The following is an 11,608-nucleotide window of genomic DNA, read 5'->3' as shown; positions in this document are numbered from 1 at the left end:
AGAATCCGTAAAACAAAACATACCTAAGACAAAAGTTCAAGTCATTTAAATTGGAATAATGCTTTTTTGAAAATTTTATATTGTTATTTTGTTGTGATTAATGTTCCGAGGGAATCACTTTGTTTCCAGGAATTTGTTGTGCCTTCCAACAGCAGGTGTCAAGTGCCGTTGTGGAGCCGTAAAAAGGGTTGCCCCGTACTTCACTTCAGTGTTGTTTATATTTTCTGGGTCCCCTTCGGGATCATTTTGTTGCCAACGCTATAAAGTGTTTGAGAATGGAATACCGTTAAAGCCGGTTTGCTAGGGGCGTGAGGGATGTTTCACTTAAATTCATTATCCTTCATGTACAGACTCAATAAACCGAGCCTTTGGCAATTCTTTTGTTATTTGTTGTGATTAATGCCTTCCGCAAGGGGGATCACTTTGTTTCCAGAATTTATTGAACCAAGTCAAAGCAATTACCCAGCTTCTCCAAATGTTATTCTGGTACCAGAAATCAAATTTGGAACATATAGAATGTGTACAGAATTATCGTAAAGTGAACTCTGTAACAAAAATCTGATTTCGATTTATCCTATACCAAGGGAATTGATTGACTTGATTGACAAAAATTTCAGAAAAGCAAAGGATATGTAAAAAAAGTCTTGATCTTTCTTTAAAAGGGATTTTCTGGCAAAGTACCACTTTTACTGATTAGAGCTAAAAGAAATATCAGCCTTTGTTAACACCAGACGGCTTATATTTCAATATAAAGTCATGCCCCTTTGGTATGAAAAAACTCACCAAAAAGCAACTTTTTCAAGAGACTTATAAACATGGTAATAATCTTTTAGGGCTACACGGATGTGACGCATACATTGATGACGCAATCATTCTACTCTGATGAATGGGAGGGTAACATCTCACAACTATAAGAGCATTCTTCGACCGACTTAGTGATGCTAAAATTAAAACAGTTAATCTTGCAAAAAGTGAAATTTTGTCATGCAATTTTAACATTTTTAGGACATGTAGTGGGACAGGTGTAAAGTTAAACCAATAGAAGCTAAGGTCAAAGCTATCTCTGAATTTCCTGTGCCTACTTGTAAAAGACAACTGATGCGATTTCTTGGTATATGGCAGGGTATTATCGTAAATTTTGTAAATAATTTTTCGGTTATTGCAAGAACCATTGAACAAATTTACTTGAAAGAAAAGAAACAAATTTATTTGGAATGACAAGTGTCAAATGGCATTTGACCAGCCTTAAAGCCATACTTGGGAGTGCAACCAGTTCCTCTTGGCACCAGATTTTAATTTAAAAACTTTAAGTTTAGCTGTAGATTGCTAGTGACATAGGTGCTGAAGTGTATTGATCCAAGAAGACAAACAATGGTGTTGACCATCCCGTTTGTTACTTTTCTAAAAAGTTTAATGAAAGCATCAGAAAAATTATTCTACTATAGAGAAAGAGTGCCTTGCTCTTATTCTTGCTATTTCGGCATTTTGAAGTTTAATCTTACTTCTTCAAAGTTTGCCTGTTGTTGTCTTTAGTGATCACAATCCCCTCACTTTTTGCATAAACTTTAAAAACAAAAATCAAAGGTTGTTTGAGTGGAAAGTTTGTTTTTTGCAAGAATATAGTCTTGACATTAGACACAGTAAAGGGAAATTATAATTTGATCCCTGAATGCACTTTCACGTGTCATAACCTGTTATTTGCAGTATTTTAAATTAAACATTTATATGATCTGATTTGATTTTTTTTTGTTGTTGTTTGCTTTTGTTTGTAATAGCATTTATATGATATGATTTTGGTTATTTTTTTTGTTGTTGTTTGCTATTGTTTGTAATACACATATATATGAATGTATAAAATTGTTTAACATTTTCTCCTATTTTATTTGTAAGTTACATTGTTTTGAATTTATGTAAAAGAAATATTCATTTCATTAATATTTCTTTTTTCTTGAAAGAGGGGAAGTGTTTATGTATGCAACCCTTAACATTACATGTATAATAATTTATATCTGACCAGTTGGTATTTCCAATATTATCATTGTTCTATTTTTTAGAACATTAAAACTACATGTATGTACTAGAACTTTCTTAACTGTTGTAGAAAAACTCATACATTATATTTAGATAGAAACTTCTGGAATGTTTTGTTCTTTATTGTTGAAGTTGCTAGATAATGATTACTTGAGAACATAATAAACCTTTCTGGAATTTTCTTAGTTAATATATATAAAGTGACATTTTTTCATTACTTTTACCTTTTGGAGTCATCAGTGACCTTTTAAGTCATCAGTGATCTTTTAAGTCATCAAATATTTGGCAGTATTATTCAATTGGAAAATTAAGTGATCTATTGGAGCTTGGATTATTTTAAAAATAGTTAAAATTATTTTTAGTTGGATTTTATTGTGGGAAATTTATTCTAAAGTGTTCTTGGATTTAACTTGGGGATTTACTGTGCAATTCAAAAAGGGAAATCATTCCAGGATCAGGACTAGACATTAGATTTTACATTTTTATTTGGACTTCAGGTATTTGTAAACGTAATTTGTTATTTTATTTTTCTTTAATAATTTTTCTGTAATAAATTTGTTATTGTTACAAGTTTGTTGCTGGCTTTTCTTTCTCGTTACGCCTGGCTCGTAACAGAATACTAACATAAAATACAATAGGAAAGTACAATACAGACACAATCAAAAAGTCTATACAAGTATTCCTTATAAAAATGCTTATATCAATAAAGTCTATAATTTATTTTGACCATACATATAAGCGTTGCATGTAAGCATGTACGCAGGTACGCTAAATACTTTCATCGCTGTAGCAGAGAATATTTCAAAAAAAGAAAAACACCACCAACAACAAAACAACAACAGTTTGCTGAGCTAACCATATGATCACAAAGATATACTTATACAAAAATATGAAGTTATTTTGTTAATGATTTGACACTGACAAATTTGTCTTTAATGTTGTAGATTGTGATAAAGTTCTAAAAAAAATCTGAAATTGTTGAGCACATGTCTGTTACAATAAATACCACTGCTTTTTAATATGCATGTTCATAATAATTTCTATAATCTTGGATTGACTATTGTACTTGTTATTTTGACAATTTTGTAAATTGCCTTATAAGTCTATTTTGAGAAGATGTAAACATTTGAATATTCAACTGGGGTTATGTCCTTTGGCACTTTGAAGTAAGCTGAGTTACCGTTTTATTATAAATTATGATTAAAAGAACTCCACTGAGTTGTACTGAACTTAAAAGTTTTTTTTTTCAAAATTAATGTTCTATTTCTATCAGTCAAGTAGACTATAGTAATAACTTGTTGTGTTGACAATTTCAAATCAATCTCTGGCGCCGTTTTCCTAAAATAATTTTCATTGTTTAATCATACCAAGAAAATTGCAATTCTTAAATACTCCCTTTAAATTATAACAAAAATTAAAGATAACACACACTATCACAAATACCGCGACTTTGGAAAATCCTGAGTTATTGTGAAACGCTCATATTTACCTAATTAATAGATACAATAACGTTAGATAAAATTATTGACAAAAGAAACTACGACCGGTTTACCCTAATATTAGATAAATATTGGATGTCTTTCAGTCAAGTTCTGTTTGTATAAATAGAAAAAATAAATTGCGTAAATTTAGCGATGAAACGGTCTTGATCGCGATTACTTATTCCACTTTTCAATAATATTCTTTGTCGTTTCTAAAACGAATATCTACCAGAACAAATATATATATCCCTTTAATCTTTTCTCACTGATTTACGCAACATTTTCTAAACTAGTTCTGTCTTATCGTGATTGTCATACTCGTAATTTTTTAATTACACAATTTAATTCACTATTATTATTGCATCATATAGTTTTGCGCATTATTGACAATTAATGCATCGTAGATGCAGATAACAACAGTTATCCAAAAAAATGCAGAATGACATTGTCCTGACGTCAATGCACTACGTGCATGTATAGGCGATTATTACAAAGAGGTTTCTAGTCATTATAACTAATATTTCTGTATAAATAGTGTTGATTAACAGCAGCTGATTGCTGGTGAAACTTAATGGACATAAATTATATTCAAACATAATAGTTTTGACTAATTATATTAAATACGTGTCTGTTTTCAGATTATTTCCAATAATAATCCATTCAAGTTAAAAAAAATATATTTATTGGCCAAGATATTAATGTAACTTAATCAGTAAGCAGATTCCATGTAATTCATGTACATAGTTCGACATCAAAATATATTCTGCTTTTTTGGCTGAATTCTAAAACGATCGTATAATGGCATAAATGATTAATGAAAAAGAAGCAAAAAGAAGCTCAAGTTTGATACTAGTATGCATGAATAGGCATGAAATTACTACATGTATTTTGAAAATAATGATTAAATTGGTTTAGTTTTAGATAAGTTATACGTATATGTTGGGTACTGAATGCAGCTTTTTAACTGGTACAAGAGATCGATTTTGCTTATTACGATATCTCTCTCACAAACAGTCACGACATCACTAGGTCACTCTGCGATGTTAAGTATTTGTTTTGATATGATTTCTCTTTCGAGACTTATTTTTCCCTTACAAAAGGACAATTGTCCCCTTTCCATCACTCTTCTCGTCATAAATATAATTATACTCATATCTAAGTATTGAATTTCTCATTAATTTTTAATATCATCTCAGTTTAAATTATATTAAGGCAAACTATAAATCAGGATAATGTCTTTTGATAAAGTATGGTAACGTTTTATCCATGATTGTATCCGACATTACCTTAAGCCCAAGTACAGAAGATAACAAGTTAACAACCCTGGCTCTGATGCAGACACATTAATAGTTTGTGAATAAATCACATACTTAGGTTAATTTTCTTTTTTAAACAAATATCGAATATCTGATTCTATACCGTTTTAGAGAAATATTTTGAAACTCTATTGATGTAGGAAATATAGAACAGTGGCCGTTACATGACACCTTTCCAATCATAAAATTTAACATAGCCTTAGTTTAGATCATTTTATTTATTACTAATGATTGGTGTCTTAATCTTTCTCATCTTCATTGGTCATTTACATTTATACAACTGGTACTATGTTAACGTAAACTAATTTTCATGCGAATAACATTATTTTGAACTAATGATGCTGAAAAAATGCATTCGTTCAATATTGCAGTAATACTATGTTACTTTGTTATATCACTTCCATGAGCAGATAACATATAATCACGCATACTGATTACCTTATTTTTTTCAAGTTACATGTATCTTTATGCCATTTCATTTTCAGTCATAATGCAACGTTTAGAATAATCATATCAAAATATGCAATTTTTGCTACACTTCAATTAGTAAACATTGTATTGACATTTCTTTAAAAAGGGGACATAACTTAAATTAAAATTAAAAAAAATACGAACACAAGTACATATTAAGCAACTACAAACAAATCTGTTTGGTTAGAATTTTGAGAAAATTTTTGACTCAGACTGGAAAGTAATAAAGTAAAATGACCTAAAAGATAAATAAAAAAAATAAATAAATAAAAAAAAAACGAACAGACACACCTGACTTTCTCACATTCGGGTCATAACATTCAAAAGTAGGAAAGTGAATCACCCCTACAAATAGTTTTCATAAATTTTTTTTAATCGCAAGCGGACAAACACAATCATAGACATTTATCAGCGCTGTATAATTATGGTTACTTTAGCTGAATTAACAATAAACGGGTTCAATCAAACCGAGTCTGCAACATTTTCAATTTCGCCGTTTTGTACTTTCTTAAGAGACTCTTTTTTACTCTATTTAATGTAATAATATAAACATTTTTAATCCAGGGGCTGATGCTTTCTGTTTATACCACTCTATGATGCATCATATAACTGTAACCCAATGTAATAGATTTGCTTGTTGGTGTAAATAATGTCCCTACTTACCCTGTTCTTCAATTGAAGTTGTCTGTTATTTTCAGTGGATAAACATTGTGTTTTCTTTTTACTTGAAAATGATTAAATGACCATTTTCAGTTATTTTAAGAATGTTTTTTTTCTTTTTAAAATGTATGAAACATTTTGAATCGATATTGATAATTCATTTGAAATCTCGAAAACAAAGCTACCATAATGTTTTAATTAGTCGTCTTTTCGTGCGTTTAACTTTGTTGTGACGGCTAAAATACGAAATGACGTTAATCTGTCACCATACCAACAATGTGTTTTCAGCCCTGTGTGACAAAATGCTCATTAAAAGTATAACAATGTTTCGCCAGACTACTTACATAAATTGTTCATTAGATTAAAAATTTATTTGCCTTTTGCGTTGCAATTAAGAGATATATAACACATATATAAAACTAGACAATTAGGAATTCTTCATGTCGCCAATTATTTAGCTGCACATCTTTTTGATAAAAGAGAAAATTCTGTCGGTGCTTGATTAATGAATCTCTATAAGACATGCAACCTGTGCACTAGCATAACCGACTTATTTTTAACAAATAAGTTTGATGCAACTGACCGACTTCGAATTCTAGATCATTTGGGAAATAAATGAGACTTTAGACTCAATATACAAATTCATTCAATCAACCTGCCATAGTGACATTTAATGAATAATTAAATAGATAAATAGATAATAAAATGATAAAAAATTAATGAATAATAATGAATGAATTAAACTCCGGTACCTGTTGTATAAAGTAAAATTTTGTACTGTGGAAGTATATATGGATTTTAGGGCATCTAACTAGAAAGAAATTGTTAAAAGTTATCCTGCCTTTAAATCATTTGGATGTCTTTCAGCAGAATTATGTTGGTTTTAAAGAAACAATAGCTTTATCGATGAAAAAGCCATGATATTTGCTCGTTCCACTATTCAATGATATTTAAAGTATTTTCTAAAACTAATAATTACTAAAAGGAACACCTTCCAAAGCGAATATTTTTCATCAAAAACATGCTTTCTCATGTTTTGCGTTTAACAACACCTCCCCGAAAAACAACAAAAACCAGTAAACGCGTTCCAGAACAAACAAAAATATTATCAGGCATTTATGTAATTAATTCAAATATTTATGTGTCAGTAGAAAGATATTTTATCATATCCGAGATTACTGAATATCAATATTGTACTAAACTAGGAGAAACGCAATCAATCAGCGTGGTAGACAGTTTGTCTCATACACATGTCATCTTGTTTTGACTTTTGACACATATGCAATTATTGTAGCTTGGAATGTTTGAAACTTACTAACGTAAATATGAAACATTCACTGCTATTTCAATGGTTATAAAAAAAACAATGCATACGAGTACAACACAAAACTTCAATTCAATCAAACTTCCGGAAAGAAGGTGTTATTAAACATTTTATTATAACCTCTGTCATATCTTTCTATTTCTTCGTACACAGAATATCGCTATATTTACTTTTCCTTTTCTCTTTTGTTTCTTATGTTAATAAATGCCTAAAATGCCAAAAATGGTTGTCAAATGAAATGATTGAAAACGGCATTACAAAAATAGATAATGTTATGACATTTTAATAACCTCATATTTTGGCTTATATTTTCTGTTTGCATATCAATACAATGTATAGCTTTGCGATCATACTAAAAATGCATATTTCATGAATACATATAAATCAATTTTAGTATTAGCGTATAACGTACTGTTTTTTACAGTGTGCTGGATTATCGGGCCAAATTGAATAGACATGCGAAGCCATATAAGTGGCTATCGATATAAAAGTAAACATCAACAATGTGAAGTGTAGTTAGACGTTGCCGGTGCTAGGGGGAGTGGACGGTAGTTTGCACTTAACAATACCGTCCATGAACAAGCTCAATCAAACCGAACCTGCAGCATTTTCAATTATGCCGTGTTGGACTTTCTTTAGGGATTCTTATTTTCTCTATTCTATTTGTTCATAAATGGGCTTTGCAGTGACTATTATAGATTTTCCGTAAACATAAATTGTCACATTAAGATACAATTGTAAAAATAAAAATAGCTGAAAAAAGAAGCTCAAGCTGGATAAGTACAAACTACTATGTATTATTGAAATAAATATGTTATTGTGTAAGTTTTAGATAACCTATATGTTGAGGATTGAATACAGCTTTTGCTGGTACAAGAGATCGTCTACGAGCGTAAAATATTGCATATTTTATTATCTCTTATAAACAGACACAATATCACCGACCGGACCAATCTGCGATTTATTAGCTATTTGTTTTTCTTATTATTGCTCTTTTCTATTTTCCTTGCAAAAGAGGGAGATCAAGATATCGTCTTTTCCTTTTCTATTTGAGATAATCAGGATACTTTTACTTTTTGTTTTTATTATCATTTCTCACTTGAGACTTCTATTTCCCTTACAAAAGAAGGAGATCAAGTTATCGTCTCTTCCTTTTCCAGCTCTCGACTTGTCATAAATCTGGATATACTCATATCAAAGTCTTGAATATCCATTTATTTCAATATCATCTCAGTTTATTATATCAGGCAACTATAAATCAGGATAAATGTCTTCAGATAAGTATAGGCACGTCTTATCCATGCTTATATCCGGCTTAACCTTAAGCTCAAGTACATAAGATAGCAGCCCTGGCTCTGATGCAGACACCCTAATGGTTTGTGAATATATCACATACTTAGGTCAAATTCCTTAAAAAGAAATATCGAATTTCTGATTGTTTTAGAGAACAGTTTGAACATGATGAACTGATATTAGAACAGTGCCCATTATAAATTTTATCATTAGCACTTTATTTAGTCCTTATTGTAGATTAATATAATAATGCCATGATATTTTTGTCTTCATTAATATATGTCATTTTTAATTTTATTATTGTCACTAGGTTAATGATAAATATGTTTCTTGTTATTAACATTATTTTGAATTATGAATGTTAAATAAGTTTTATTTCTTCTGAAAGATGGTAAATAATACTATCAAAGAGTAAAAACATGAATTATATCATAACTGTCATTGAACCTAATATATGCTTTTCTTAAAGAATATCTGAAATATTCACATGCATAATTATGCAACGTTTAGAACTGATGATTGGATACTTTTAAAACTTGTGTTAGGGGGCGTTAAAGTTTTTGAAATTATCATTGTCTTATCATGAACAAACTCAATTTTAGCAAATCTTTTATCTTTTCATCTTTTTGATGGGTCTCACCAGGTTTTCAGATAGTTCTGTATCCAACATATTACCTTATCGTGTCTAAAGCTCAATATTAGAAAATGATATAATTATGCCATATTTATTTTCAATATTTTTATGGCAACGTTCAAGTTGCTTTTAATTATAATGCAAAAGAAAAACAACTTAATGTCCTTTCTACAATATATATTGTCGTTTAAATATTGATTTGAAATCACTCCAGTTGGTTTACTTGATTATATGATTGTAAGTTTAATTTTGTACAATTTTTATGATGGAAATTTAAAAAATATTATTATTTTTAATTTTTGTAATATATACATTTTCAGTTGTTTTTGTTATAATACAGATTGCATATCTGTGAAGATTTCGTAAATTGAATAAACATATTACGCTTGTTGCAATTTCATTTTTGGTTAATAAAAAAAGCCATAGTAAATCACGATTAATGTCTGAAAGAAATGTAATAACTGATTATATGATCAGTATCCGAGTATTGAACAGTTATGAAATAGAAAAAAAGACACTTTTCATTTTAAAAAGACATTATGCACATTTCTTTGCTGTATAAAATTAAATATGTATATTATTAAATAGAAATATGGCAAAACGTAAGATGACTTTTTATGTTACCTTTACACCAACCATTTTTAACTGAATGGGCCTAATGTCACTTAAATTCTAAAGCCAAACTGACTGTGTATCAAACCGGGACGTCAATTACGATAGAATTCAAACACAAGTACAAGATTTTAATTACAAAAAATGCTATAAAGTTGAAACCTTTTTTCTATCTTTAATATGAGACATTGCAAAGGCACAATTTTCTTAACATATTTTTACACATTTCAAAACAATCACGTTTCACAATATGTTGAAGTTATCATTCATCTCTAATAGTTCATTAAAATATTCTATATTTTTTTTCGTAAAATGCAAGCATGTAATTGAAATATATAATTGAAATGTTTTAGAATTGCATTGTTATATCATATAATATTAATTTTATACATCATGATTTGATTCAGTGAACAGCAATAAACAAGTATTACAGCAAACGCAATAAATCAAATTGGTAGACTGCTTGTCGCTTACTCAGTCATTTCAACGTGACTTTTGACATCAATGTAATTTGTAACTTTCTACATCTTTACAATATGAAAGAGGGAGGAGGAAACACCGGCAGTTATGTCATATATTATTCCGCTAGAATATTATCATGGGGAAACTTCTAGAGAAAGGTCAGATGAAATGTTCAGTTGCAATCATTGTAAAACGAAATACTGATTGCGTTTCCATTCGTATGACACATTTTGAAAGTGATTTTTGTATCTGTCTAATATATATGGAACAATTTATCTTTATGAAACAAAACGAAAATGTCAAGATTTTATCTCTGCCGTTGTTGGTGATAATTCCATTATATAAATTGATATTCATTTCAGCTATCAAAGGGTTATTTTCAAAAGTCTCAACGACCCAACCATCTTTCTAGGCGTTAAAGTAGGCCGATATTTGTAAAGTGTGGTACATGTATATTTGCAAAAATCATAATGACATTTCCAGATAAGGTGTTCGTTATATGATATCTTGTCAAATAAAATTATATCAAGATATTAGTCGAAAAACAACAACGAACAAACTTCAAACAAATAAAATCTGAAGTCTCAACGACCCAACCATCTTTCTAGGCGTTGAAGTAGGCCGATATTTGTAAAGTGAAGTACTGGTATATTTGAAAAATCATAATGACATTTCCAGATAAGGTGTATGTAAAATGATATCTTGTCGAAAAAGAAATTTAGATACTACTCGAAAAACAACAACAAACAAACATCCAGCAAATAACATCTGAATTGTTTCAACGTCATCCCGCAAAGTTTAAGATAATGACATTTTTAGTACAATCTGACATATTATCTGGCTTTAAGTGGTTGTTTGTTTGGTGGTGTTTTTTACTCCGAGTTACAATGTATGCATTTTGATCATATCAAGGCAGTCGATCCAAATAACGTGCTTTCCTAGATAATTATCTTTTCTCCTAGCATTATTGTTATTAATGATAATACATTTTGAGCATTTTAAAACATGTTGAAATTGTTATTCATTCACACTCTTAAACAGATAGAAAGCAGTGTTCAAACGATTAGGTTAGCATCTTAAATTTTCTTATCGAATTCAAATTCTGTCGTTTTTATTTCGTATGAACATGGCTCAAAGTGATTTAACTTTCGGCTCATGTTGACGTAAAAGCGTCTGAGGTCATTAATCCATCAAACCATTCGTCAACAATAATATCAAACATGATTGGATCCTGTCATTAGATAAATACTATTATCTCAGTATAAATCAGAATTCACTCACAATAGTAAAGGGTTTCATGTGTGTCGACAAATTTTACAGAATC

The sequence above is a fragment of the Ruditapes philippinarum genome, unplaced genomic scaffold (assembly GCF_026571515.1).
Source record: "Ruditapes philippinarum isolate M1 unplaced genomic scaffold, ASM2657151v2 ctg2110_1_1_1_1, whole genome shotgun sequence".
In the NCBI taxonomy this organism is placed as follows: domain Eukaryota; kingdom Metazoa; phylum Mollusca; class Bivalvia; order Venerida; family Veneridae; genus Ruditapes; species Ruditapes philippinarum.
Note: the sequence above shows the minus strand (reverse complement) of the source record.